The 27,311-nt window shown below is 43.7% G+C and overlaps 2 protein-coding genes across 3 annotated transcripts in view; one reads left to right on the forward strand and one right to left on the reverse strand.

The window, feature by feature from the left end:
* The window catches only part of B3GNT5 (UDP-GlcNAc:betaGal beta-1,3-N-acetylglucosaminyltransferase 5), a 38,065-nt gene extending 37,063 nt beyond the window's left edge, over positions 1-1,002 (reverse strand). Inside the window, exon 1 of the mRNA XM_048863088.2 lies at positions 849-1,002. The gene's annotated coding sequence lies outside the window, so the exon portion shown is untranslated. The remainder of the gene's footprint in view (positions 1-848) is intronic.
* The window catches only part of MCF2L2 (MCF.2 cell line derived transforming sequence-like 2), a 317,075-nt gene that overhangs the window by 218,932 nt on the left and 70,832 nt on the right, over positions 1-27,311 (forward strand). The window lies entirely within an intron of this gene.

A 27,311-nucleotide genomic window follows, 5' to 3' on the forward strand; every position in this document is an offset into this window, starting at 1 on the left:
ACAGTCTCTGGGTAGGAGAGTCTCTCTCTCCGAGAGAAACTGTTGCCTGTTTACTAGGAGTCTTTCAGCCGTGCTCAGATGGGAGGTTGTATTTTGCAATCTACCTAGCAGCAAAGAAACTCTCTGAGCCGGATTTGCTTGTTTTACTGGGTAGACGTAGGAACAGCCGCTGAAGTTTTTAACAGCAGAAATAATCAGAAGAGCTAGGAGGCTGAGAAGGATTCAGGAGGGAGGAAACAAGGGATTTTCATACTCCACCGCCACTTTGAATGGCTTGTTTCTCTGTCGAGCTGCAAGCTTTCCCTCCATGGAAGGGGCGGGGCGGGGAGATCCACAAGGGGGCCATAGAAAAATTGTTTGTTTGTTTTAGAAGGGTGTTTAGATGATCACCAATGAAGAGCAACAGCCCGGTCTGATTAGCTATCTTCTAGTATATTACATCTCTCCTTTAGCAGTCCATACCAAATAAAGTTCGAATAGATTCACTCTAAACTGAACCCAGTCATTCGAGCAGAACGTGCTGCAAGAAGTAGTTTAAAATGTGGAGAGAGCACCCTTTTTTAACTCAGATATTCTCTGCGAAGTTAAGAACAAGAGGAGTTTTAAAAGGAAACACTTGGAACAAGCGAGTTGTAAAACGGTTTGACTCAGAACATGAAAACGCCAAAAAAAGTAAAAGTTTAAAGCGTGCGTTCAAGTTAGTTTCAGATATTGGTTTTCAATGAAAACCAGAGTTTTAAAACAAACAGTGATCGCTTTAAACAAAGGCGGAATGTTTTCTACGTGGACTTTAAAAATAAGATCACTTTCATAAACCAAGCAAACTTCATAGAGAGAAAGACACTTACCCGACACGGAGTCAGCTACTTTCAATCAGCAAAGCTGGATATTAGCTTTCCCCACCCCCTCTCCTTTCCCGATCAAACAGAAAGAAAACCGAACAGCAAAAATCCTGGGCTCCCTGCCCTCTTAACCATCCACAGCCAGTCTGGCTCGTTCGCTTCGCACAGAGATCCAGCATATACGATCAGTGAGGTCATTAGCCAATCAGCTTGCTCCAGAAAGCAAGCCGCAAGAATTTAGATGACAGTATCTCTTTCTTCCAAAATATCGCAGTCGTAGCATGGAGCTGTGGTTCCTGTGGCGTTACACAAATCCCTTTGCTCTTCTCACAGACCCCTCAGTGTTTGCAATGCTGGGATTCTCCTGCTTGGTCCTCCAGGTGCTTTCCTAAAGTACTTTTCAGGAGAGGGAGTAAAGCTGTTTCACCCCTTACATAGGTGCTGGGACCAGGGGTGCTGCTACACACCCTGGCTTGAAGTGGTTTCGATTATATATAGTTTGGTTAAATGGCTTTCAGCACCCCCCACTATCACAATTATTCCTGTGCCCCTGCCCGTATGTTCTTTAGCAATTTTGGCAAGCAGGAAAGAACTTTAAAAGATAAAATGTTCCCTTTCAAGGTTAAAAACATATGGGAAAATTGGCTTTCCTTGTGTAAGTGACCATACATTAGATCATTTACATGGTAAGACTTTGACAATCAGATTCCTTAACTTGCCGTTGGTGGGGCTGGTTTATCGCATTCCTCTTATTAGACAAGGAAACCAGTTTAACTTATTCTGGCTTTTGTGCTCCAGCATGGTGCTGCAATGTTTGGGTTGCAAATTCAGAGGGAGAGGAGTGTTTAGAAAAACTGTTTTAAAACTGATTTTTAAAAACCCATGGAAATATTTCTGTTGATCTTTCCTGGGCATCATTTTCAAAGGCGCCAGCTGCTGCTAACAGTAGGTGCCAAGCACTTTTGAAATTGACCCTCTGGTTTTTACAAAAATCTAAATTTAAATTGACCTGAGGGTATTGCTTTTAATTCTTGTAGATCAAAGTTAAATCAATCTCCGAAAATGATTGATTTGGATTAATTGGTTTAAAGAAAGAAAAATACATGTAAATGTTTCAGATGTAATTTTTTTTATAAAGCCATAAGACTGGTTTTTGTTTTTAAAAAAGACACTACAAGATCTGACCCAAATTTTCTCACAAAGGAAAAATACATAGGGGAAATAACTCATTGGGATGAAGTTAAACTGTCTCTATAAAACTGTGCCAGGTGCTTCTGAAAAGGAAATAGATGTGGCAATTTGAGATGTGCTATTAAATGCCAAGATATAAGAGCACAGGCTTATTAGCCTACCTTTATTTCTTTCACATGACTATGATGTGAATAATACCTGACTGAATGTGAATAACACCTGACAGCATCAGCAACTTAATAAGAGATTTTCATTCTGATCATAATAATCCTTAGTGCTCATATACCTTTACAATCTCAACAACACGTCTGTGAAGTAAGTGATATCTTCATGTTACAAATAGGGAAATGGAGCCAACTAGGAATGTTAATTGTCATGCCAAGGATACACAGCAAGGTAGGGGCAGAACCAGGGTGAGATTTCCTTTTCCAGCCTGCTAAATTATGTTGCTTTCCTTTGGTGGATTTTATTCGGGGAAATCTTTAAAGGCTTAAAGGACCTTTCACTTGTTTTTTTTTTTTTTTCCTTCTGTTGTGTTTCCTAATATTACTAGGGCTTTGTATTCTCCTTCCCAGACACTTTTTTCTTCTGTCTGATCCTGTAGCAATACAAAATGTGATTCTTTGTAATGGCTAACTCTCTCTGCCAGGGAACTTGTTTATAAAGTGCTGTGTAATTTTACCATGCTATCTAAGTGATGTTTAAATAACAGTAATAGAGAAAAATCTATAAATAATGTAAAATACCCTTTTCCTATCCCTCTACCCCCACCAATTTACTTTTTGTGATTTCTGTCAGAGTTCATAGGTTTGGTTATCTAAGATTTTTAAAACGTCTTTCTTTCAGTTTTCATTTCTCTTCCTTAATGGGCAGATTCATAGGTTTGGTCTATCACCTCTTCTGTTTCCTTTCATTGTGGAAAGTGGTACTGCTTGGTGATAGATTTCTGAAAAGTTTCAGATCAGTAGTTTCGCCAGGGACACCAATTTGTCCTATTTTCAGCTTCCATTTAAATAGGTAAACTGAGAATAAATTTAAAAAGTAAGCTGGAATTTTCAACTGTGAAAACAGTGTGACTCATTTCTAATTGCTACTTGTAATCCCATCTACAACATTGCATAATAAGGCTCCCTACACCCAGGGCTGGGAGGGAGGAATGTAAAAGTCACTGCAGCTGTCCTACATCCCTAACAAAGGGGGAAATCCTCCACTGGCTCGCAAAGCTCCTGTTAAGATTGGTTTTTCACCATGAGGGTGGCAAAGTAATTTAATGGGCCTGAAGCTCTGGCGCTATAAGTGTGCAATGTGACCAAGTTAATGTAGGAACCTAAATATGTGTATTTCTGGACTTAGTCCAACTGTATTACTGTAACGTTGCATTACTGTAGTATTTTGCAGTTCATATATGATATTTATGACAGGGGAACTGAGTTGGTCAGAGGAGTGGTCTGGAAGTACTCAATATGACAACATTGAAATGGAAAAAAATAGTGTTTTTGATGTCATTGTACAAAAGGCACATAACTAATTCACTGACCTATTTTGACAAACTTGCTGACTTAATTATGAAGCAACAACTTCCCAAAACTAATATTTAGTTTAGTTTAGTTCCCAATTTGAAATGGTTAGAGCTGGGGTGGCCTAAATTTTTATATTCCTTCGAATTTCCCCTTTTTTTAATGATAAAGGACTCCAGAGATTTTTTTTTTTAAGCATGTTCTCCCTTTTGGAGCCTATGCCAACATCTAATGGTAAACTACGTTAGTCTACAGGTTTGATTCCTTTTAAAAAATTGAAAGGGACATGGTCAACTGGAATATTTTAAAAATGACTCGTTTTTAAAAATTTCAGTTCCTGACAGAGCAACCTTTATAGTTTATGTGCTGATTTTTTTTGTTAATTTCTTTTAAAACATATTTATAAAGAGTTTTCTATTCCCCTGTTTATGTTTATTATTTTCAGCAAGGGGATAAACTGCATAAGTAAATGATGCAAGGGAAAATGAAACTGACCATACACAAAGTGCTGTCAAAGGCAGTTCAGAAAGCTCGCTCTTTTCATTGTTCGCTTTTTACACTCTCAGTGACAAGTCACGTATATGGCATGCAGCTTCCCTCAGGGCCTTAGTATGAAGTCATCAACATTAATCACTTCTGTGTATAGCCTTTTTTTTTTAAATGGGTCTGTCATAAATATAAAGGGAAGGGTAAACACCTTTAAAATCCCTCCTGGCCAGGGGAAAAACCCTTTCACCTGTAAAGGGTGAAGAAGCTAGGATAACCTCACTGGCATCTGACCAAAATGACCAATGTGGAGACAAGATACTTTCAAAGCTGGAGGGGGGAGAAACAAAGGTCTCTCTCTGTCTCTGTGAAGCTTTTGCCGGGAACAGGAAAGGAATGGAGTCTTAGAAGTGAGCTGTAGCTCACGAAAGCTCATGCTCAAATAAATTGGTTAGTCTCTAAGGTGCCACAAGTACTCCTTTTCTTTTTGAGAATACAGACTAACACGGCTGTTACTCTGAAACCTGTCAGAATTTAGTAAGTAATCTAGCTAGATATGGAGGACTTGTGGCACCTTAGAGACTAACAAATTTGTTTGAGCATAAGCTTTCGTGAGCTACAGCTCACTTCATTGGATGCATTCAGTGGAAAATACAGTGGGGAGATTTATATACACAGAGAACATGGAACAATGGGTGTTACCATACACACTGTAAGGAGAGTGATCACTTAAGATGAGCTATTACCAGCAGGAGAGCGCGGGGGGGGGGGGGGGGGGGGGAGAGGGAAGAAAAACTTTTGTAGTGATAATCAAGGTGGGCCATTTCCAGCAGTTGACAAGAACATCTGAGGAACAGTGGGGGGTGGGGTGGGGAATAAACATGGGAAATAGTTTTACTTTGTGTAATGACTCATCCACTCCCAGTCTCTATTCAAGCCTAAGTTAATTGTATCCAGTTTGCAAATTAATTCCAATTCAGCAGTCTCTCCTTGGAGTCTGTTTTTGAAGTTTTTTTGTTGAAGAATTGCCACTTTTAGGTCTGTAATCGAGTGACCAGAGAGATTGAAGTGTTCTCCGACTGGTTTTTGAATGTTATAATTCTTGACGACTGATTTGTGTCCATTTATTCTTTTACGTAGAGACTGTCCAGTTTGACCAATGTACATGGCAGAGGGGCATTGCTGGCACATGATGGCATATATCACTGAACGCTAGGGGACAGATGTGGGGACCTGCATGAAAACTGACTAAGCTTACTTTTGCCAGCTTAGGTTAAAACTTCCCCAAGGTACAAACTATTTTAGCCTTTGCCCTTGGACTTTTGCTGCCACCACCAAATGTCTAACACCAGTATTATTATTATTAGGAAAGAGTTCATTTGGAAACATCTTTCCCCCCAAAATCCTCCCAAATCTTAACCCCTTTTCTCTGGGGAAGGTTTGATAAAAATCCTCACCAATTTGCATAGGTGACCACAGACCCAAGACCCTTGGATCTTAAGAACAATGAAAAAAAGCATTCAGTTTCTTAAAAGAAGAATTTTAATAGAAGAAAAAGTAAAAGAATCACCTCTGTAAAATCAGGATGGTAAATACCTTAAAGGGTAATTAGATTCAAAACATAGAGAATCCCTCTAGGCAAAACCTTAAGTTACAAAAAGACACAAAAACAGGAATATACATTCCCTTCAGTGCAGCTTATTTTCTCAGCCATTTAAAGAAATCGTAATTGAATGCATATCTAGCTAGATTACTTACTAAGTTCTAAGACTCCATTCCTGTTCTGACCCCGGCAAAAGCATCACCCAGACCCTTTGTTTCTCCCCTCCTCCGGCTTTGAAAGTATCTTGTCTCCTCATTGGTCATTGTGGTCAGGTGCCAGCGAGGTTATCCTAGCTTCTTAACCCTTTACAGGTGAAAGGGTTTTTCCTCTGGCCAGGAGGGATTTTAAAGGTGTTTACCCTTCCCTTTATATTTATGACACGCCCCCCAAATCACAGATAGGGTGAAACGCTGGCTGGGATTTCTTCCTGGAGCTCTTGGAAAAAACAGAGTTAATAAGACACATGCACCTCTAAATATACTACCAAGTATATAAAGACTAACAATATTTTCCACATCTCAAGGATGATTTTAACCAGTTGATTCTGGGAAACTTTCATGGGAGAGTGCATCAGCCACTTTGTTAGAAGCTCCTGAGATGTGTTGGATGTTGAAATCAAAATCTTGGAGAGCTAAACTCCACTGAATAAGTTTTTTGTTATTTCCCGTGGCGGTATGAAGCCACTGTAGCGCAGCATGATCGGTTTGCAGGTGGAAATGCTGTCCCCAAACATATGGGCATAGCTTTTCCAGAGTGTAGACAATGGCGTAACATTGTTTTTCACTGACTGACCAGTTGCTTTCCCTCTCAGACAGCTTCTTGCTGAGAAACTGCCATGTTTCCTTCCCCACTCTGAACACTAGGATACAGATGTGGGGACCTGCATGAAAACCTCCTAAGCTTATCTTTACCAGCTTAGGTCAAAAACTTCCCCAAGGTACAAAATATTCCACCCTTTGTCCTTGGATTGGCCGCTACCACCACCAAACAATTACTGGTTACTGGGGAAGAGCTGTTTGGAAACATCTTTCCCCCCAAAATACTTCCCAAAACCTTGTACCCCACTTCCTGGACAAGGTTTGGTAAAAAGCCTCACCAATTTGCCTAGGTGACTACAGACCCAGACCCTTGGATCTTAAGAACAATGAACAATCCTCCCAACACTTGTACCCCCCCTTTCCTGGGAAATGTTGGATAAAAAGCCTCACCAATTCGCATAGGTGACCACAGACCCAAACCCTTGGATCTGAGAACAATGAAAAAGTATTCAGTTTTCTTACAAGAAGACTTTTAATAGAAATAGGAGTAAATAGAAGTAAAGAAATCCCCTCTGTAAAATCAGGATGGTAGATACCTTACAGGGTAATTAGATTCAAAACATAGAGAATCCCTCTAGGCAAAACCTTAAGTTACAAAAAAGATACACAGACAGAAATAGTTATTCTATTCAGCACAATTCTTTTCTCAGCCATTTAAAGAAATCATAATCTAACACATACCTAGCTAGATTACTTACTAAAAGTTCTAAGACTCCATTCCTGGTCTATCCCCGACAAAAACAGCATATAGACAGACACACAGACCCTTTGTTTCTCTCTCTCCTCCCAGCTTTTGAAAGTATCTTGTCTCCTCATTGGTCATTTTGGTCAGGTGCCAGCAAGGTTACCTTTAGCTTCTTAACCCTTTACAGGTGAGAGGAGTTTTCCTCTGGCCAGGAGGGATTTTAAAGGGGTTTACCCTTCCCTTTATATTTATGACAGAAACGCTACAGGGTGGAATTCTTGATCCGGTCCTTCCTGCATTAAAACTGCTCCCACACCACGCTCGGACGCATCAGTGGTTACTAGGAAGGTTTGTCAAAGTCTGGGGCCCTTAGTACAGGGTCAGACATGAGTGTCGCTTTAAGCGGGTTAAAGGCCTTTTGACACTCTTCGGTCCACTGAATGGCATTTGGCTGTTTCTTTTTGGTTAGGTCTGTCAGTGGGGCGGCGATTTGGCTGTATTGTGGTACAAATCGCCTTAATAACGGGCCAAGCCTAAGAAGGATTGAACCTGTTTCTTTGACCTTGGGACAGGCCACTTTTGGATAGCATCCACTTTGGCCTGTAGGGGGTTGATAGTTCCTTGACCCACCTGGTGTCCAAGGTAAGTCACTCTGTTGAGGCCTATTTGACACTTCTTAGCCTTAACAGTTAGTCCTGCCTCCCTTATGCGCTCAAAGACTTTTTGTAGATGTTCCAAGTGTTCTGCCCAGGAATAAGAAAATATGGCCACATCGTCAAGGTAGGCAACTGCATATTCTCCTAATCCCGCTAGGAGACCATCTACAAGTCTTTGGAAGGTGGCGGATGCATTCCGCAGCCCGAAAGGGCGTAAATTAAATTCATACAGCCCGACATGTGTGCTGAAGGCTGACCTTTCCTTGGCGGATTCATCTAGCGGCACCTGCCAGTACCCCTTGGTTAAGTCCAAGGTAGAGATGAACTGGGCCCATCCCAGTTTCTCTAATAGTTCATTTTGCCAGAAGCAGTAGCAAATGTAGCATTTGGCAAAATCCATGAAAGTCAGTATGTACTGCTTTCCTCTGGGTGTCTTTTTTGGAAAAGGACCCAGAATATCCACAGCTACTCGCTGAAATGGAACTTCAATGATGGGGAGTGGCTGGAGAGGGGCTTTGACCTGGTCTTAGGGTTTTCCCACTTTTTGGCATATCTCACAAGACCGGACATAGGTAGAAACATTCTTGTCCATTCCCTCCCAGTGGAATGACCTCCCCAAACGCTCTTTGGTCCTGTTCACCCCAGCATGGCCACTAGGATGATCTTGGGCTAAGCTCAAGAGCTTGACTCGGTACTTAGTTGGAACTACTAACTGTCTCTGAGGATGCCAGTCTTCCTGGTGTCCACCAGAAAGTTTCCTTGTACAAAAGTCCTCTATATTTAACATTTGGGGACAATGTATACCTTCAAATTAGCGGCACTGCTATGGGTACCCACATGGCCCCACAGTATGCCAACATTTTTATGACTTAGAACAACGCTTCCTCAGCTCTCGTCCCCTAATGCCCCTACTCTACTTGCACTACATTGATGACATCTTCATCATCTGGACACAAGAAAAAGAAGCCCTTGAGGAATTCCACCATGATTTCAACAATTTCCATCCCACCATCAACCTCAGCCTGGACCAGTCCACACAAGAGATCCACTTCCTGGACACTACGGTGCTAATAAGCGATGGTCACATAAACACCACCCTATACTGGAAACCTACTGACTGCTATTCCTACCTACATTCCTCCAGCTTTCATCCAGACCACACCACACGATCCATTGTCTACAGCCACGCTCTACGATACAACCGCATTTGCTTCAACCCCTCAGACAGAGACAAACACCTACAAGATCTCTATCAAGCATTCTTACAACTACAATACCCACCTGCTGAAGTGAAGAAACAGATTGACAGAGCCAGAAGAGTACCCAGAAGTCACCTACTACAGGACAGGCCCAACAAAGAAAATAACAGAACGCCACTAGCCATCACCTTCAGCCCCCAACTAAAACCTCTCCAACGCATCATCAAGGATCTACAACCTATCCTGAAGGATGATCCATCACTCTCACAGATCTTGGGAGACAGGCCACTCTTTGCTTACAGACAGCCCCCCAACCTGAAGCAAATACTCACCAGCAACCACACAACAGAACTACTAACCCAGGAACCTATCCTTGGAACAAAGCCCATTGCCAACTGTGTCCACATATCTATTCAGGGAACACCATCATAGGGCCTAATCACATCAGCCACACTATCAGAGGCTCGTTCACCTGCACATCTACCAATGTGATATATGCCATCATGTGCCAGCAATGCCCCTCTGCCATGTACATTGGCCAAACTGGACAGTCTCTACGTAAAAGAATAAATGGACACAAATCAGACATCAAGAATTATAACATTCAAAAACCAGTCGGAGAACACTTCAGTCTCTCTGGTCACTTGATTACAGACCTAAAAGTGGCAATTCTTCAACAAAAAAACTTCAAAAACAGACTCCAAGGAGAGACTGCTGAATTGGAATTAATTTGCAAACTGGATACAATTAACTTAGGCTTGAATAGAGACTGGGAGTGGATGGGTCATTACACAAAGTAAAACTATTTCCCATGTTTATTCCCCACCCCACCCCCCACTGTTCCTCAGATGTTCTTGTCAACTGCTGGAAATGGCCCACCTTGATTATCACTACAAAAGGTTTTCTTCCCTCCCTCCCCCCACTCTCCTGCTGGTAATAGCTCATCTTAAGTGATCACTCTCCTTACAGTGTGTATGGTAACACCCATTGTTCCATGTTCTCTGTGTATATAAATCTCCCCACTGTATTTTCCACTGAAGGCATCCAATGAAGTGAGCTGTAGCTCACGAAAGCTTATGCTCAAATAAATTTGTTAGTCTCTAAGGTGCCACAAGTACTCCTTTTCTTTTTGCGAATACAGACTGACACGGCTGCTACTCTGAAACCTAGCTAGATATGCGCTAGATTCTGTTTTGTTTAAATTGTTGATAAAGTAAGCTGTGCTGAATGGAATGTAGATTCCTGTTTTTGTGACTTTTTGTAACTTAAGGTTTTGCCTAGAGGGATTCTCTATGTTTTGTATTTGATTACCCTTTAAGGTATTTACCATCCTGATTTTACAGAAGTGATTCTTTTACTTTTTTTCTTCAATTAAAATTCTTCTTTTAGGAACCTGATTGCTTTTTCATTGTTCTTAAGATCCAAGAGTTTGGGTCTGTGTTCACCTATGCAAATTGGTGAGGATTTTTATCAAGCCTTCCCCAGGAAAGGGGGTGTAGGGTTTGGGGAGGATTTTGGGGGGAAAGACATTTCCAAGCGGGCTCTTTCCCAGTTATATATTTGTTAGACGCTTGGTGGTGGCAGCAATAAAGTCCAAGGCCGAAAGGTAAAATAGTTTGTACCTTGGGGAAGTGTTAACCTAAGCTGGTAAAAATAAGCTTAGGGGTTTTTCATGCAGGTCCTCACATTTGTACCCTAGAGTTCAGAGTGGGGAAGGAACCTTGACAGGGTCAGTGTGACAAACAAAAAGTTGATGATTCAGGCAGACTGAGTTTTCCCAAGACAGACAGAACTTCTGAAATGTGCCTGGAAGAAGGTCAGACTGTTGACATTTCATCCTGTAATGCTTCCGCAATAAGAAAGGAAGTAAAAATACAAAGAAGTCAGACACGCAATTAGGATTAGAACCCAAGCATTCTGACCCCCAGTTCTCATTCTAGCAACTAGACACACTCCTAGCTTTGCGTACTTAATACATTGAATTATTCAGGATGTGTGCGCCATGGAAAATATATTTTAAATAGAGCATCCACTGAGCTATTCAAATGTATAGTGAAAGATTTTTGAAAGAGGACAGGGCAAGTGGAGGTCACATTCATTTTTTGTATTGACTGCAAGGACTTCCAGCACTGCCATGATTCTCCTAAGGGTGGTGTGACCAGGATCCTTGTGGGGGCCAGCTATGGTCACTCAATTAGGGTGAACTGCAAAGAATGGGGCAGACAATCCCCATAAAGCTGGTGGATATTCCAATACTTAGATGTACCAAGCTAGCATAAAACAGCTTCTTTATTACCGCACTGGTTACTCAGAAGTCCAAACAACACAGTTCCCTTAAAGTGATCCAGCCGCAGGCTGCCAGCCAGGTACCTAAGTCAAATATGATGATTTCTGAAAATCTTATTTCATCATATGAAAGAAAAGGTTCTACCAATCCCAAAGGATCGGACACATCACCTCCCAGGTTAATGAATGTTTCAGATCTTACCCAAATACACGCTACAGCTAATTCTTTTTAACTAAACTAAAATTTATTTTAAAAAAACAAAAGAGAGAGAGAGAGTACAGTTAAAAGATCAATATACATACAGACATGAGTTCAATCCATTGAGGGTAAGATTCATAGCAGATATGGTGAGCTTTGTAGTTGCAAAGAGTTCCTTTAGAATTCAGTTAGTAGGTTATAGTCCGATGTCCAAATATCATATTCAGGGCGTACCAGCATAACTGGGACCTCAGTCTTGCGACTCAAACTTCCCCTGATGAAGCCAAAGCAGATCTGAGAAGACAGAATCAGGACCCAAGGATCTCTTATACAATTTCATGTCTTTTGACAAGTTGGAGTTCCTCAGGGAACAAAAGGTAATTAGGATAACTTTGAAGGAGGTCCATCACCGGTATCTAGCTATGCGAATTAACGTAAGGCCACTTGCTTGTTCCTCCAGCATTCATAATACATTTCAAAGAGAGATGAATACTGAGATATCCCATGTTCACAATTCATTTAAATGATTGGATGTTCTTTTGAGTTTTGAATTATCAGAACACAGCATAGACAGGGACTGTTGACTCCATTGTCAACCCTACTCATACATATGTAAATACTCAAACCCACAAACATTATCTCCCCACATGTCTTTTAGGGTTATTTATTTTGCAGGATGTTTAACCCTTTCTAGCCATGTTTCACAGGTTGCTACTGAAGAGGTTTGTAGCTTACCTGCCTCTGAATATGCTGCTTTTACTTAGGTCACAACTTCTATTGGCAAGATCTCACGTAGGCTCTGAACTTCGCTTTTCTACATGTTAGTAGTGCTGCTGATCGGCCATCATTCTGGCCTGTGAATCGACTTATTTTGAGCATAGCAACACCTGTAATGAAGGTTGTAACTGTGTTTGTACATACATATGTGTGTATAGTTTGTATTTGGGGAATTTTGGGATTGCCTCTGTTGATAAATTTCAATCACATCATTAGTTCAGTCCAATACATTCCTTTACTATTGAATAATGACTCAGACTGGAGCATTGTAAAGAAGTGTTATTGGGCAAGGGACAAGCTCAGCACCGTATGGTGGCATATCCTGCCATCAGCATAATTACTGCTTTTCAAAATAAGTTCTGGGAGACACAATAAGTTCTGTGTTCTATTCTCACCTCTCCCGTTGTCTTATTGTGTGTCCTCAAGCAATTCACGTAATCTCTCTATTCTTCCCCATTTATTAAACGGAGATAACAGAGAGGGGCCTGAAGTTTGTTTATATCCAGAGTCAAACCCGTGGAGTATTGAGATCCAGGATTTTTGGTCAGGTTCATCCTTAGTCATACTTTTACTCTTAAGTGTAGTGAGGGGCCAGCTGCAAAATTTGGATCTGGATTTAAAATGGAATTTCCTCTAAATTCAGAGATGCTCAAATGAATGGATTTTGGATCAGGTCCATCTTTCATAACACGGATCTACCACACAAGAAGGTATGTGGGGCTTCATATAACTCAATAGTGGTACAGTCCTATGGAAATGGCAAAGTATTATTTCTGAACTTTGAGTGCTGGAATGAGTGAATTGGACAGAATTCTCCCCCCAGGGGAGGGGGGGAAGGTCTGTTTTTAGACTGAGACAGTTGTTTCATGTTTTCATTCTGAATCATTGATTGCAAAGTTGCACTGATCTTAGTTCTGGGAATTGCTAAATTTAAGCCTGGACCAGTGCCAAAAAAGGTCTATTTAGTGCAAGGGACCAATGAAAGCATTATGGTCCAATACTTGTGATAGTCACCACAGTGTTCACTATGAACTTTGTATTATAGGATAGACAAGCTAGGCTTGAGCCAGAGATAGCTGAGCCCCCTCTTCTACCTGGAAGAAGTGAGGTCCCTGTGTAGGGGGTCCCCCCCACCCCCAGTATGCAAATCTGGGAGGAGGATCTGGAGCAATGAGGTTTACACTGTAATATAATACTGATTTGAATCTGGTTAGATTTAAGGTGATTTTTTCTTTGGGAAAGGGATGATTGAATGTTGGAGACAGAGGCTTCTGAGTTGAGCCCTAAAAGTACTGTTTTTATATCTGCCATCCCGTCCTGTGAAAATCCAGCTGGTTGAGAATAAAGACTTGGAATCTAGATGTCATGTAAAAAGAGCACTATGTGGTTTGTTGTTTGACCTGAAGATCTATCTTCTTTCATGAGACTCTGTCAAAGTCCAGCCAGCAGGAGAGACTTTGAAATCCACAGCCGAATATAGTGTATTCAGATTATTGCCTGCTCTCCGTTGTCTCTCCTAAGCCTGCAAGCTTTGGTACAGATTTTTTTGTTTTGTTTTCAGATAAGCTTGCTTGTCAGGCAGATTGACTCCAGCATTCCCAACTCTAATTACAGCCTAATGGGGTAGGAAAAACTTTGAAGTGAAGTATGTGTTGCAAGTTTGAGAGATCTCGAGTCAGACAGAGATGGGTATACAATAACAAAATGGGACTACATTCTTACTGACATTTTCAAGTAGTTCTGGGTAGTTGTGAGGGTGAATTTCCATTCACAGGGGAGGTAATAGTAGTATTTATTTATTGGTATTGTGGTAGCACCCAGAATGTAATAGATGCTTATAAGGCAACAAAATTGTTACCCAAAAAAGTTTGCAGTCTGAACAATGGATGACACTGACGGTCTCACCATACCTGATATTTCTTATTCAGACCATCTTACCCAATCACGATATCCAGAACAAGCTGTCACTTCTGCTGTTAACTCTGGTACCCGTTTTCTACTGGACAACAGAGTTATTTTGAAACACTTCCGAAATTCCTCAGCCCATCTTTAGTGCAAATGTGCCATAGCTAGGTCCGTCCTTGCACACTGTGGAATGCAGCCTGCCATGCAAACATCAGAGAATCAGACAATCTGTTTGTTTGTGGAAGTCACACCAAGAGACTAGGACCACAGTAAAAGAAGTTTATGTTTTAATCTGTGTCCCTGAAATGTTTGGTTTACACGTCAGAGGCATTTGAGACCTCATCAAGTACCCAGTATGTAGGGGATATGCTGCCTGGGGAGTGGAATGTCCCATCCACACACGATGATCAATAAAGTGCATCATTATGAACCTCACTATTGAATTCAGTTCCTTGATTTAAGGAGCTACTCAATAACCAGGGACATACCAGGTTGGGTTGGGAAGAGATGAGCCATCTAACGATTAGAACACTGCATTTCCTTTTCAGAGACTCATCAACTTTATTTCACACATCAAATATTTCTCATCTCCCTTAGGTGTCAGTTCATTATTTGCCATGCATCAATTATAATACTGTTCTCCGGTAAAGCGTACTTCACCCAGCCAGCAGACACACACTAGATTTTACTAAGGTTTTAACTCTATCTCTCCAATAAATATGCAGTGGTATAATAGCCGTTGTTGGTCCCAGGATATTAGAGAGACAAGGTGGGTGAGGTAATATTTTTTTATTGGGCCAGCCTCTGCTGGTGAAAGAGAGAAGCTTGAAAGCTTCCACACACACACACACACACACCAGCAGCAACCCTTTCTCTGCTGGCTATAGCTTAGGCACACTATCTGTGTCTGCACAAGACATTACTATGAAATCTCCCCCTGATGCGGCTCTACTACTGACAGCAGTGTTTGGTAAACTAGCGTAGACGGTGTAGCAGCGTTTTTAATCTCATGCTATCTAAATAGAAGATAAAAATGCCAGTGACAGCCTGAGTCCTTCCACGGCTACTCCCCTGAGCTGCAGTGCTGGAAGTGCAACGGTTGGAGATGTCTCCTAAAACATGTAGGCAAGTCTTGTGTTAAATCTGTCACTCCCTCTGAGCCTGATAAGTCAGGCTTCCTGAACTTTGCGGTGTTCTTATTCTTCCAGATGCACGGTGGACCTTAACTTTGTAGAGTAGGTGGCTTGGTTCAAGTAATCTTCCAAGATTAAGAAATCTTCACTCCTCTTATACCTTTGCAGCCTTGACAAACGATGCCTTTTCCTCTTTAGCTAAGGGTATGTCTACACTATGAAATGAGGTTGATTTTATAGAAGTCGATTTTTAGAAGTCGATTTTATACTGTCAATTGTGTATGTTCCCACTAAGCGCACTAAGCCGGTGGAGTGCGTCCTCACTACTGTGGTTAGCATTGACTCACGGAGTGGTGCACTGTGGGTAGCTATCCCACAGTTCCCAGTCTCCGCTGCCCATTGGAATTCTGGGTTAAGCTCCCAATGCCTGATGGGGCAAAAACATTGTCACGGGTGGTTTTGGGTACGTGTTGTCAGTCTCCCTTCCCTCCCTCCCTCCCTCCATGAAAGCAACTGCAGACAATCATTTTGTGCCTTTTTTCCTGGGTTACCCGTGCAGACGCCATAGCATGGCAAGCATGGAGCCCGCTCAGCTCACTGCTGCTGTTGCAAGCATTGTAAACACCTCGCACATTATACTGCAGTATGGGCAGAACCTGGCTAAGAGACGGCAGCACGAGGACGATTGTGAGGAGGACATGGACACAGATGTTCCTGAAAGCACAGGATGTGGCAATTGGGACATCATGGCGGCAGAGGGGCTGGTTGATACAGTGGAACGCCAATTCTGGGCCTGGCAAAAAAGCACAGACTGGTGGGACCGCATAGTGTTGCAGGTATGGGATGATTCCCCATGACTGTGAAACTTTTGCATGCGTAAGGCCACTTTCCTGGAACTCTGTGAGTTGCTTTCCCCCACCCTGAAAGATGAGAGCTGCCCTGACAGTTGAGAAGTGAGTGGCGATAGCCCTGTGGAAGTTTGCAATGCCTGACTGCTACCGGTCAGTCGGGAATCAATTTGGAGTGGGCAAATCTACTGTGGGGACCGCTGTGATTCAAGTAGCCAATGCAATCACTGACGTTCTGCTATCAAGGGTAGTGACTCTGGGAAATGTGCAGGTCATAGTGGATGGCTTTGCTGCAATGGGTTTCCCTGACTGTGGTGGGGCGATAGATGGAACACATATCCCTATCTTGGCACTGGACCACCTTGCCAACCAGTATATATTCTGCAAGGGGTACTTCTCAATGGTGCTACAAGCACTGGTGGATCACAAGGGACGTTTCACTGACATCAACGTGGGATGGCCAGGAAAGGTGTATGATGCTCACATCTTTAGGAACTCCAGGCTGTTTGAGCAGCTGCAAGAAGGGACTTACTTTCCAGACCAGAAAATTACTGTTGGGGATGTTGAAATGCCAATAGTTATCTTTGGAGACCCAGCCTACCCCTTGCTCTCATGGCTCATGAAGCCATACACAGGCACCCTGGACAGTAGTAAGGAGCAGTTCAACTATAGGCTGAGCAAGTGCAGAATGGTGGTAGAATGTGCCTTTGGACATTTAAAAGCTCGGTGGCGCTGTTTGCTGACTAGGCCAGACCTCAGCGCAACCAACATTCCCATTGTTATTGCTGCTTGCTGTGTGCTCCATAATGTCTGTGAGAGTAAGGGGGAGACATTTATGGCAGGCTGGGAGGTTGAGGCAAATTGCTTGGCTGCCAATTTTGAACATCCAGACACCAGGGTGATTAGAAGAGCACAGGTATGCGCGCCGTGCATCAGAGAGGCTTTGAAAACCAGTTTCTTGACTGGCCAGGCTACGGTGTGACAGTTGTGTGTGTTTCTCCTTGATGCAAACCCACCCCCTTTGTTGATTTTAATTCCCTGTAAGCCAACCACCCTCCCCCCTTTGATCACAGCTGGCAAAGGAAATAAAGTCACTATTGTTTTGAAACCGTGCATTCTTTCTTTATTAATTAAAAAAAGGGAGATAACTGATAAGGTAGCCCGGGTAGGGTCGGGTGGGGTGGGGGAGGAGGGAAGTACAAGGGCACATTGCTTATTGTAGCCGCGCTACTAATCAAAACTGTTTGAATGACAGCCTTCTGTTGCTTGGGCCATCCTCTGGAGTGGAGTGGCTGGGTGCCTGGAGCCTCCCCCCGGGTCCTTGGGCATCCGAGTGAGGAGGATATGGAACTTGGGGAGGAGGGCAGGTGGTTGTACAGTGGATGCAGCGGCGGTCTATGCTCTTGTTGGCTTTCCTGCAGCTCCACCAGATGCCTGAGTGTGTCCGTTTGTTCCCCCATTAGCCTCAGCATTGCATCCTGCCTCTTCTCATCGTGCTCACTTAATGCTTTCCTGGACTCTGCCACTGAATGCCTCCATGCATTCACCTGTGCCCTATCAGTGCGGGAGGACTGCATGAGCTGGGAAAACATGTCATCGCAAGTGCATTTTTTTCGCCTTCTAATCTGCGATAACCTCAGGGATGGAGATGACAGGGAGAGCACAGAAACATTTGCACCTGCAGGGGGATAAAAAGAGAGAGTAAAATTTAAGATGATACATTTCTGAGAACAAAAGGGAGACTCTTTCACAGTGAATCAAGCAATTCACAGCAGACAGCACATGTGCTTTAGATACAAGGTCGCATTTTGCCTTTTATATTGAGTGCCTGCCGCTATCACACACGGCTGGGCAACAGAATTCGGTTTCCAGGAAGCCATGGTAAGCAAAAGGGTACGCGGGTTTGGCTTCTAACACCTTCATAACGTGGGAATGTTTTCAAACTGCAGCGTCCTTCTTTCCCACAGCAAGCAATGCCAGTTGGGTTTGTCATTTAAAAGGAGGGGCTGTGGTTTGCGGGTGGATGTGCAGCACACACCTCCCCCAACCCCTCCACGTGGCTATTTGGGATGATCCCGTCACCTCTTCCGCTGCTGCATGGCTATGGGATGATCCCTTTTAGCCAAGTGCAAACAGCCCAGCATGAACAGGGTCCTTTTACTGTTCCCTTACAAAAATTCCTCTATTTCAACCAGGTGACCATGAATGATATCACTCTCCTGAGGCTAACACAGAAAGATAAAGACCGAATGTTGCTTGAATGTGACCAAAACACCCAGGACCATTCGCTGCCATGTTTTGGGCTGCAATGATTCCAGACTACTTGCTACTGGCTTGGCATGGTTAAAGTGTCCTACCGTGGAGGACAAAATAAGGCAGCCCTCCCCAGAAACCTTCTGCAAAGGCTTTCAGAGTACCTCCAGGAGAGCTTCACAGAGATGTCCCTGGAGGATTCCTGCTCCATCCCCAGACACGTTAACAGACTTTTCCAGAAGCTGTACTGGCCACGAATGCATCCCAAATCTTCAGGGCAAATCAAACATTAAACACTATTGCTTTTAACACCTGTACTGTAGTTACAAATGTGCACTCACCGGAGGTGCCTTCTCCACCTTCAGGGTCGGGGATCCCTCCTTGGAAGGGTATTGGCTCCTGGGTGATGAAAAGGTCCTAGCTGCTGGGGAGAACGGATTCACCGCTTGCCTGCTGCTCATTCTCCTCCTCTTCCTCATCCACAAAATCCTCCTCCGTGTTGCATGAGACTCCCCCTTGCAGGTGTCCACAGACAGTGTTGGGGTAGTGGTAGGGTCTCCCCCTGGAATGCCATGCAGCTAATCATAGAAGTGGCATGTATGGGGCTCTGACCCAGAGCGACCGTTTGCCTCCTTTGTCTTTTGGTAGGCTTGCCTGAGCTCCTTGATTTTCACGCGGCACTGCTGTGTGTCCCTGTTGTAGCCTCTGTCCATCATGCCCTGTGCGATTTTAGCATCTATATTAGCATTTCTTCTTTTTGATCGGAGTTCTGCCTGCACAGATTCTTCTCCCCATACAGCAATTAGATCCAGTGTCTCCTGTTCGCTCCATGCTGGAGCTCGTTTGCAATTCTGGGGGGACTGCATGGTCATCTGTGCTGCTGAGCTCGCCATGCTGACCAAACAGGAAATGAAATTCAAAAGTTCCTGGGGCTTTTCCTGTGTACCGGGCTAGTGCATCGGAGTTGAAAGTGATGTCCAAAGCAGTCACATTGGAGCACTCTGGGATAGCTCCCGGTGGCCAATAACGTCGATTTGCAGCCATACTACCCCAAATTCAACCCAGCAAGGTTGATTTTAGTGCTACGCCCTTCACCAGGGAGGAGTACAGAAGTCGATTTTAAGAGCCCTTTACGTCGACGGAACAGGGTTGCTTGTGTAGACGCATTCATTATAAAATCGACCTAACGTGACTAAATTCGACCTAACCCTGTAGTGTAGACCAGGGCTAAGCTTGCTGCTAAATTCTGAGGACTAAATTCAGGTGATGTGAAAGGTGGCCTAAACTATATGTCAGCAAGTGGATATCGCTTATGTATCTAAGCTGCTGTAATTTACATGCCAAGAAGAAGGGATCAGTTAAAGTAAAGTGAGCACTCTGCCTACTTCAATGAACAACTTTGCACCTCCTATTATTAGTTATTTTTCCTGCTGCTACACCCTTCGTGGCATGTACATTATACCTTTGGACTCCTAGAGATTATTGAGTTGAGTTCAAGGATTTGGTCCTTATCTTCAGGGCACTCACTGGCCCTTGGCCCAGGGTATCTAAAAGATTGCCTAAAGCTCTGGGATGAAGACTGTGATTGACAACGCTGCTCCTCATGTACAGTGGAACCGTCTACTATAATAATAAAACTCATCTATGCAGGAGACAAAGCTTTCTCAGGGTCACACTCCTCAGCACCTTTCGTTCCAAGTAGAAGGTGCACTTCTCCGACCTTCCTTGTCTAAAGCTATGGCTACACTGCACTTTCATCGGTAAAACTTTTGTCGCTCTCCCACCAACAAAGCTACTGCCCCTCGTTGGGGGATGGTTTTATTTTGTCGGCAGGAGAGCCTTCTCTTGCCAACAAAGAGTGGCTACACTGCGTGCCTTTCGGCAAGCTGTTAGCGCTGAAAGCTGCACCAGGTAGATATAGCTTAACATAAACACAGAGCAGCATGTACTTAAAAAAACCCCCCACAAAACAAAACCCTAACAAAGCCCTACACTGCGCACACAATTCTTCCCCTGGGGACAGGATGGGAGAGAGAACAAACCACACGTTATAGAAGTTAGTCACCTCATTTAATGCATGTTTCTCAACTTTTTTGATACCATGGACCGGTCATTGAGAAATACTGATTTAATACACTACGGGGAGGTGGTGAGATACTATCTGATGAAAGTGGCATGGAACCGATATCAACTAGAATAGAATTAGATCCTCTCACACTCACACCCCCTCACTGACGTGCCAGCAACGTCATCTTAACCAGGACCTTTTGAAATTGGCCCTGAGTTTCTGTCATAAGTGTGATTAAAGCCTTAACCCTTATGTTCGACACTATTTTCTACTCATGTAGTTTGTTGTACACCCCATGTCACCTGCTTATGGTTTTTCTTTTGCTAATTCTTTTTGTAGCAATTTGAAATGTTTAGGCTTTTTTGTTTTGTTTAACCCCCCCCTCCTCTCCCAAGCTTTCACTTTTATCAAAACTCCCTTTTCTTAAATGGAGCAGTTGTTCATTAGACTGAGCTAATCTGAGGAAATCCCCTCAACCACCAGCCTCCCTCAGCTTTCCTCCTCACTGAGGCTAATTGATAGATAGGATAACACCATTGCCATGACTACAAGGGAATGGAAACCTTCACTGTGCGTGACCTGGCAGAAGCGTCCGTGACAAGTTCAGGTTAAGTGTGGACAGATAATTGCCAGACACTTCCTGCAAAAGCCAGAGCTCTTGCATTAAAAACTGGCTCAGGGAATTCACTTCAGATTTTCAACAAGGAAGCACCCACAAAAAAATCACCTCCAACACAATACCACCATAAGTATGAGGAATTTCAGACCAATCAGGAGGTTGTTTTTGGTCCCTCATGTAGAGTCAGAATTACGATTCAGAATAGAAACGGTCTTGTAACCTTAACTATGTACTCAGCACTGTGGGACAAGATACTAACAAAGGATCCAAGGGTCCCCTGGGCTACTATATTCAGAAGGAAGCCAGATCAGCTCCATCAAAGGGTGTGCGGACACTGCACTTCTGTGGCATATCCCACCCTTGCCTTTAATCTAGGGTGACCAGATAGCAATGGTGAAAAAACGGGATGGGGGTGGGGGGATAATAGGTGTCTATATAAGAAAAAGTCCCAAAAAACGGACTGTCCCTATAAAAACAGGACATCTGGTCACCCTACTTTAATCCCATGGAAGATCCTATATGGTTTGGACTTCATAAGGCAGAAAGGGTTGGACAATAAAACTCCCTCTGAGTGGGATTTCAGGAGCAGCTGACAGCAGGGACTGCACAGTTCCTGAGTAGGCCAGGCAGCAGTGGGAGGAGCAGCCAGCCCAGACAGTTAGGTGGAGGGTTCGGACCTCTGAGTTGGTGGTATATGGCTTTCATGGGTATCCCAAAAGGGAGGCCTCGTAATTGCCATTAAATCTTTATTTCTAGGGAGGACACAAAGTATTCTCATCCCCTCCCCAAAAGAAACAAGTAGGAGATCCTCCCAGTTGGGGAAAAAACCCATGCGTTGAAGTTTATGGACATTCCTGCCCCTCTATGGGTTTTTTTTTGGCACTCTAGGGGCATAGAGCACTGGGCTATGTTTTATGAGACCGTGGACTACCTCTACCTGTCTTCAGGTGGGCTGAGATCTGTCTTGAAGGAGAGAGGATTCATGCAACCTAGGAGAGGACTTCGTATGTCAGGGCTTTTTCTGACCTTTCTACAGCAGAGTTAAGATAGGGTCGTGACAGTGAGGGCTCTCACACACATACACATACGGAGTCCTCCACTAGTGTGCTGTTGCCAGGGGTTTCCCCCAGGGTAGGAGGCTTCACAGTTAAGAAGCTATTAAGATGAATGGGGTATTTCTCAGAACTGTTGATTCAGGCTGGCTTCAGACTCAGGAAACATCACTACGTTACGTTCAATTCACATTTCAATTGTGGCTTGTTTATTTGCAACAGTAAACACTAGAAACTTGTACCTTTTTCTCCTTTTTTAACTAAAGCTGAGAGTCTGAAGACACTTGATCCCAGAGACTGGGGTTCTAGGCATCTACTTATGCCTTAATCTGGGCCTGTAGCCAGAAATTTATGCATCCAACATCACTAGACACTTTTGAAAGTCTGGGTATTCAGTTTTCTGCCTTCTAAAATGGGTTTTTGTTCATCGGCATAGTTTTCCGTCAAGCAGTTTAGCAATGAGAAAAGAAGAATGATGAACTGAATGGTTGATCTTTTTAAAAAAAATCTTTTCACATCTTTCTAGAATGTTATAGGTCTTCTGTGTCTTACATATTCACTGAACTATTTCGTAAAACAATCCTGCATTTATAGGCCCCAGTCCTGCAGAGGGATCTGCAAATATAGATCCTTATGCTGGCATGGAAGGTGGGCTGACAGGCACCATGCAGTGGGCAGGACACTTGTGCCTTTGTCAGCCATTCCATCACTCATTCCTGCAGCCCTGCTGGGATCTCACCCATGCGGCGGGGCTGCAGGTACCCTGCGATTACTGCTTCTCCTCTCTGGGACACGGCGGTGGTGCCAGCAGTGGGGACAGGGAGACTGTCTCCTCTGTTCTCAGTGCTCCTCCGGCTGGCACCCAGCCAGTCTGGAATGGGAAGCCAGGAGCAGGAAGAGAAAACAATTAGTTGTACAAAGGACTGGCTGGCGGGGGTGAAGAGCCCAAGGGTAACAAAGGAAGCAGGCTGGGGGAATACAGTGCAAGATAGGACAGGCAGGGGAAACTTTGCACAAGGATGGGCAGGCTGGAGAAGGCTGAAGGGGGCGGACTGTGGGGATAGAGGCAGCAGGGGGTGCATTGGATCAATTGATTTTATCCAAGGACATAAATAAAATCTTGAAGTTGGGATAGACGCCAGTATTTCTCAGCACCCTCTCTTCGAGCTGAGCATTTCTGTGTCCATAGATGGGATTGTTCACTTGTTTGAGCTGACATTTAGACTTAATGTTGCTATTTATATAGCTTTTGCCTACACAAATAGCAACTAGTGATGCTTTAATCAAACATAAATTAATCTTAACAAGTCACTCTTCTGGCACAGTTTCGGTTTGCTGGATAGCAATGTGTGTCACTGGGTGTGCATATACACTAGCTTCCTCTTGGAACAATTATTGTTATTTCTATTGCCATAGTCATAGACAGGACCCCATTGTGCTAGGCACTGTACAAACTGAGAATTAAAAGAGGATCCCTCGATAGAATGTTGCCAGGAAAGTCTGTTCGGCACAAACCACCCAGCATAGACTGGTTTCAGAGTAGCAGCCGTGTTAGTCTGTATTCGCAAAAAGAAAAGGAGGACTTGTGGCACCTTAGCGACTCACAAATTTATTTGAGCATAAGCTTTCGTGAGCTACAGCTCACTTCATCGGATGCATTCAGTGGAAAATACAGTGGGGAGATTTATATACATAGAGAACATGAAACCATGGGTGTTACCATACACACTGTAATGAGAGAGATCACTTAAGGTGAGCTATTACCACCAGGAGAGCGGGGAGGAGAGGGGGAAAAGCCTTTTGTAGTGATAATCAAGGTGGGCCATTTCCAGCAGTTGACAAGAACGTCTGAGGAACAGTGGCGGGGGGGGGGGGCGGGAAGAATAAACATGGGGAAATAGTTTTACTTTGTGTAATGACCCATCCACTCCCAGTCTTTATTCAAGCCTAAATTAATTGGATCCAGTTTGCAAATTAATTCCAATTCAGCAGTCTCTTGTTGGAGTCTGTTTTTGAAGTTTTTTTGTTGAAGAATTGCAACTTTTAGGTCTGTAATCAAGTGACCAAAGAGATTGACGTGTTCTCCGACTAGTTTTTGAATGTTATAATTCTTGATGTCTGATTTGTGTCCATTTATTCTTTTACGTAGAGACTGTCCAGTTTGGCCAATGTACATGGCAGAGGGGCATTGCTGGCACATGATGGCATATATCACATTGGTAGATGTGCGGGTGAAGGAGCCTCTGATAGTGTGGCTGATGTGATTAGGCCCTATGATGGTGTCCCCTGAATAGATATGTGAACACAGTTGGCAACGGGCTTTGTTGGAATTAATTTGCAAACTGGATACAATTAATTTAGGCTTGAATAAAGACTGGGAGTGGATGGGTCATTACACAAAGTAAAACTATTTCCCCATGTTTATTCTCCCCCACCCCCCACTGTTCCTCAGACATTCTTGTGAACTGCTGGAAATGGCCCACCTCGATTATCACTACAAAAGGTCCCCCCCACCCACTCTCCTGCTGGTAATAGCTCACCTTAAGTGATCACTCTCGTTACAGTGTGTATGGTAACACCCACTGTTTCATGTTCTCTATGTATATAAATCTCCCCACTGTATTTTGCACTGAATGCCTCCGGTGAAGTGAGCTGTAGCTCACGAAAGCTTATGCTCAAATAAATTTGTTAGTCTCTAAGGTGCTACAAGTACTCCTTTTCTTTTTGCCAGCATAGACTGGCTTTAATGAATCCTGTTTAAAGAATACACACCATGGCCCTTTTTACATTATGAAAAACACCACTATTTGTAATGAAAGCATGTCTTACAGGAGTGCTGTTAAAAGACAAATCCACTTTGTCACCTGATTGGGGCAGGTTACAAAGGCCGGTACCCCTGTCACATGGCAGGAATCAGTATCCACCGACATCTTCCCTTTAAAAAAAAATTCAAATAGCTACAAACTAACACAATGAATTACCAACTGCTGTCTCCAAGCCTCACTTGGTTTCTGATCACACAATCACTACTTACTCTCAAACCAGCTTCCTCTGTAGTGGCCTGCTCAGATGCCAAAGCAGATCTGCCATCTGTAGCCAGTGTTGGCTGCACCTGTTTGCAATCCCACTGACGTATTTTCTAGTTGTCTTGATGCCATTCACAGGCCTTGTTTCTGCATCAGGATTTGCTGGCACAGATTCCTGTATCTGTATGGAATCCCCTCAGAATGGAATATAGCCAACTAGTTGGTTAGAAAAGAGCAAATGTAACTCACCACTGGAAGTCAATAAATTTGATCATGTAGCATACCTGTCTCCATTACCAGTGTAAAGCCAGAAACAGACGACAAAGATGGACATTCCACACCTGTCTAGTAGAAATGAACAGCTTTTAGGAAATGGTTTTGAAAAGGTAAATATAGGCTTGATTTTTATATTGACAGTTCATGGAAAGAGGCCAGTCCTTATAGGTTTAACAGTTGGAACAGCTGAATAGGAGAAGCTCTGCTTGCAAGACTGAAGATGCCCCATTAAATCTATTTTTATTAACAAGAATGAAACCATAGGCATTAGTACTAAGGAAGTACTTTAGCATTAAAGATTTAAAAAAATCAAATCAAATTGTAGCGAGGCTGGACTGGAAGGGACCAGTCCCCTGCACTGAGGTAGGACTAAATATTATTTAGACCATCCCTGACAGGTGTTTGCCTAACCTGTTTTTATAATCCTTTAGTGACTGACAGACTGAGATTCTACGGCCTCCCTAGGTAATTTGTTCCAGAGTTTAACTACCCTTTCAGTGAGAAAGTTTTTTTTTTTCTTTCTAATGTCCAACCTAAGCCTCCCTTGCTGCAATTTCAGCCCAGGACTAGTTGTTCAGTCCTTGGTGGATAAGGAGAACAATTTATCACCCTCCTCTTTATAACAGCCTTTTACATGGTGAAAGTCTGGTATCAGTCTTCTCTTTTCCAGATTAAACAAACCCAATGTTTTCGGTCTTTCCTCATAGGTCATGTCTTCCAGACCTTACATTTTTTTGCTTCTCTGGACTTTCTCCAGCTTCTCCACATCTTTCCCTAAGTGTGCTGCCCAGTAATGGACATGGTATTCCAGCTGAGGGCTTATCAGTGCTGAGTAGATGAAAGAATAATTTCTCGTGTCTTGCTTACGAGACTTCTGCTCATGCACCCTCGAATGGTGTTTGCTTTTTTTCCTCTCTGCAACAGTATCATGTTGTTGACTCACGGTAAAAACCAAAATTTTGACTTTTAAAGAAAAGAGGCTTCAACAGCGGCTATTGGAACTGAGAGCTGAACAAGAAAGCGTGGGAGACAAAAGATTGAAAGGAAGGAAGTCCCGTGCAACAGAAACAGAAGTAGCCAAAATGAATGTTACCGGTGGCATGGAGTTGCTCCCCGGGGCAAACTGCAGTGTACCACTCTGCAGTGTACCACATCACAGGTGAGGGGGTTTAGACCTGCTGCTTCTGTCTACCCATGGGCTGCCCCCTTGCAACCACAGTACCTACTAGGTCCTAATCTAGGCCTCGTAGCCTGGGGGTTTCCAGAACAGAGCTCTCCTGCTCCCAAGGCCTTTCCCCCTCAGCCCTGATCCAGTCTCAGGTTCCTGCAGCCAGTCGCTTCCCTCTTTGAACACAGAGAGAGACTCTGGCTAAGCTTCAGCCTAGCAACCCCTTTATAGGCCCAGCTGTGGCCTCATTGGGGCATGGCCCAGCTGCTAAGTGATGACTGGCAGTAGCCAAGACTGAGGCGAGGTGGGGGTAATGGGTGGAGGTTCCCCAGGGAGGGGAGACCCTCAGGGATTGTTGGGGTTTACTGCCAGGGGACAGCACCCCAGTGGGAGGAGGCACCGGGTCCTGGGAGGGACTGGGGCCAGCGGTAAGGTGGATCACAAGACGGCAGAGGGCGCTCCAGAGACTGACGAGCTAATTCCCAAGGACAACCAGCAGGAGGCGCCGCCGGGTGAGTCCGGCTGTATTACATGCCACATGAAGAGAAGGGAGTTAACTTACAAAGTGGAGAACCAATGTTGAAAGCCAATTCAATTAGGGTGGATGTGGTCCACTCCCAATAATTGATGAGGAGGTGTCAATACCAAGAGAATTTCTGAAGATCTTTCTCTGGGACTTATTCCTCTTCCCAAATGACAGAAAG

The sequence above is a fragment of the Caretta caretta genome, chromosome 9, assembly GCF_965140235.1.
Source record: "Caretta caretta isolate rCarCar2 chromosome 9, rCarCar1.hap1, whole genome shotgun sequence".
In the NCBI taxonomy this organism is placed as follows: Eukaryota; Metazoa; Chordata; order Testudines; family Cheloniidae; genus Caretta; species Caretta caretta.